Here is a 3,750-nt window from a genome sequence, read left to right as displayed (position 1 = left end):
ACTTGCATCCAATCCATATTGCAACCTCTTGTTCTGTAATTGTTGACTATATTTACTTTTTTGCCATGAATATAGTTTTAAAATAATTTAAAGAAATACATGCTGAAGCACAAGCAACCCATTTTGGGTTTATGGTAACAGCTTTCTTTTAAAAGACTGCCTTTTATAAAGAATTTGCTCAGTAAATTACATTTTTAAGGGTTTTAAGCATTTTAATCAACTTATTTATAAAAGCAGTTGAGAGTTGGGATTTTGTTTTTTCAGGTGTTTTTACTTATAACGTGGAGTTTAGATATCATCCCGTTCCTAGTAAGGAAGGAATGTTGCATAGCATAGATGTTAGAGAAAAGACAAGTTGTAACTTGCATGGAAAACACCAAAAACTTTTCAATGCGAATGTATGATATTTAATGAGTATACAACATTTCTACAGCAACATGTGGTATGTTTTTAATGTATTTATTGACCAGTTTTTAGCCTTTCTGGATAACTCTTTACTAATATATTGTCATTTTTCTATCCCATTGTCATACCTGTACCAGTAAAATATGTAAAGAACAAACTGAACTTCTTCATCCTTCTAAAGTGGTTGTGGCATTAACAACTTCAGGCAGAATTTTTAAACCATTTTTACAGAAGAGAATGGGATACTGGATAGATATTTGCATCCCAGAGTTTTTTGCTATGTATCCAAGAAAGGACACTCCTTTATTACAAAGAAAATGAAAACCACCTTATTTATGTAAGGGTATTTCATATTTTAACATCGTAAAGCAGCTGCACATACCAATTTATAATTCACTGCACTGGATTAGACTAGCAATCCATCAGGTTTTGTATTCTGTCTCTGGCAGCAGTTTATACCAGATGCTTTAGGGGAAAGCAGCAGCGGGGGTCCCAGATCATGTGCCGCCATCCTCCACCCTGCCAACACCCAACATTTAGTCAGGGGTATATAGTACAAGGCATGGACAGGTCCCGGGACATTAATTTTTGTTTACTGCCCATGACCTGTCCATGACTTTCATTTAAAATACCCGTAACTAAAACGTAGCTTTAATTATGATGGTACGAACGTAAGAATGGCCATACTGGATCAGACCAATGGTCCATCTAGCGCAGCATCCTGTCTTCTGACAGCAGCCAATGTCAGCTGCTTCAGAGGGAATGAACAAAGAACAGGGCAATTACTGAGCTATCCATCCCCTGTTGTAAAGTCCTACCTCCTGGCAATCAGATGCTATGGGACATCCAGATCTAATAACTATTGCTGGGCCTATCCTCCATGAACATGGCAGGATTATCAAAGTAACTTCTCTGGTGTACTGTGACAGCTTCTGGCTTGGCCATGGCAACAGTAAAGTTCACACTTGAATTGCCAGGCTGGAGATAGAAGGTGTTGGGCCCTTCTCCAGTGCAAGAACCAAAGTCTGTCCTCCTTTCTTTCCTGTGGGAGAGAATCCCCATCAAGCTCAATTCTATGACCAGGAATGTACGTGTTGCCCAAGCGTAAGAAAGCAGATCCTCAAGGTATCTGAGAGGCACGCGTGTCAGCTCAGGGCAACTGCACTGGTGTGCGCCCTCTGTCGTCCAGCAAGGTCACCTAGTATAGGCTTCCAGTTCCCCAACCATCTCCTCTCTTGAATGGAGACATGGATCTCTCTCACTTCTGACCAGGGTATTTCCAGGCTGCACAGTCCCCTGACTAAATGATGATATTCTCAGCAAAAGACAGGCTGCCCAACCAGGCTTCTTTTGCCTTCTCTTCAGAGACTGTACACCATGTAATTACCACTGATACAGGTCACCACACAGCTCTTGCTAAGTAAGCACACTTCATTCTTAAGGTAAAAGCATAAGAGAAAACACTAAAAATACAGAACCACCTACACGGATGCTAATAAGCTAACTCGAGTTGACCCCCCAACTCCAATGTGGGCTCTGGCAGGTGAGCAGTTCTTCAAAATCCCACATGAGGGTTTTCCTGTGGTTTTGAGTTCGTAACACGATTTTGTGCAGAACAAGAACCCTCATAACTTTGAGTCATTTATCCAGTTTGGGCCTTTGAAGAGATTGTGAATGGGTAATCACCCAGACAATGGTTTTCTGCACAAGGTGAAAATTCAAAAGGTGAGTGGGGAGTCCTTTGCATTCCCCTCATCCCAAATATTTCTAGGGAAATCCACTTCACATGTATTATCTGAAGTTGTTTTAAGTTCCTAATACTTCAAAATATTGCATTAGTCAGATTTCCTAGAGAAATTACATATAATTCCATAATATATTAGCAATTGCATTTTTAATACAATGGACAACTTTTAAAATACGTACAGAATTAAATTAAACCTTAGTGAATTAAGGTGTGTCTAGGTTATTGTGTTGTATGTCAGAGGAAGTACAACCTGCTCAGATTGGGGCTACATCCGCCATTCTAAACAGCTCCCTCTCCCCTTAGTATGGCTCTAAATATGGGGCATTCAGTGATGCCAGCTGCCTGGACAGACCAGGAAAAAACTGCCAGCTGCTTTAAAAAAAAGAAACCAAACCTCTAAAGTAAAGTGGGGATTGAAATAGCCCTTGGATCTTGCCTTTTATCTTTAGAGGTCTCAATGCCATATACATAGCCAGGTAAGCTGCAGGCACCTAGACGGCAATGTTAGCACTGAAAACTAGCTTTGTGCTCCTCTTGGGATTTTTTTAGTCATAGTGGCAATCAGTGCATACTCTCAGGTATGTTGTTTGATTACCGTGTGTAAATTCATCAGGAAAAATTCAGACCTGCTGTGAGCAGCCATAGTGACAAACTGTTGTGTAAGATAATTGAGTGGAAAGTGGATTAAAAATGGATATGGGGAAAGAAACAAGGTACACTGTCCAATTTGGCACGCAGTGCGCTTTTGCCAAGCAATGTAATTTATATGCAGAGGAGAGAGTGCAGCCGGAAAAGCAACTCCCCTATGCCTACAACCCAGGGGGGAGCCTGCTTTACCGTACAGCTAGGCTCCCAGAGCGGAGATTTTTACTGGTGTCAGTAAACGTCACTTTCACGCCAGGGGTACGCCCATTGCCACTCCGGATCAGCCACGCGCGCAGCCCAAGGCAGAAGCGGGAATTCAGGGCGCTCGAAGGCTGGGGACGGTGTAGGCAGCCAGGTGCTGCTGGTAACGTGTCAGTGGTTGCAAAGCTTAACCTCAGGGCCTGGAGTCACCCCCTAACAAGCGCCGCCTGCGCCCGCCGCTGTCTGCCTGTACATCGGTAACAACGGGGGGGCGGCTTACAAACAAACGGGGAGCCCCTCCCACAGCAGCCCCGGGGCGGCGCTGGCGGAAGCGCTGCCACGGCTCCTGCCCAGCCGCGCAAGGGGCTGCAGTGGACGGTGTAGGACAAACCCCCCCCGGGGGGGGGCGGAATCTCCCAGGCCCTCCGCGGCTCACGCGCCAGGACGGTTTCCCCGCGGGCCGGGCCGTTGCGAGGGCAGCGGGCGCACACCCGCCACAGCGGGCTGGGCACAAGCAGGACGCGAACCTACAAGCTCATTTGCATACGGCGCCCACTGATTTACCCTCATTCGCTTCTCGCATAGAGTCCCCGCGGCACGTGGCAGCCGTGACCCCGCCCCCTGCGTTGGCCGCACGCACCACGCGCGAGGTAAACGGGGAGGAGGAGGAAGAAGGTCCTTACATAGGCTGTCCCATCGGGAGACACCCCGCGGCTCTGAACTCAGGCCCCGCCTACCCGAATCTCCCGGAT

The sequence above is a fragment of the Eretmochelys imbricata genome, chromosome 3, assembly GCF_965152235.1.
Source record: "Eretmochelys imbricata isolate rEreImb1 chromosome 3, rEreImb1.hap1, whole genome shotgun sequence".
NCBI lineage: Eukaryota > Metazoa > Chordata > Testudines > Cheloniidae > Eretmochelys > Eretmochelys imbricata.
This window is presented reverse-complemented; position numbering follows the sequence as displayed.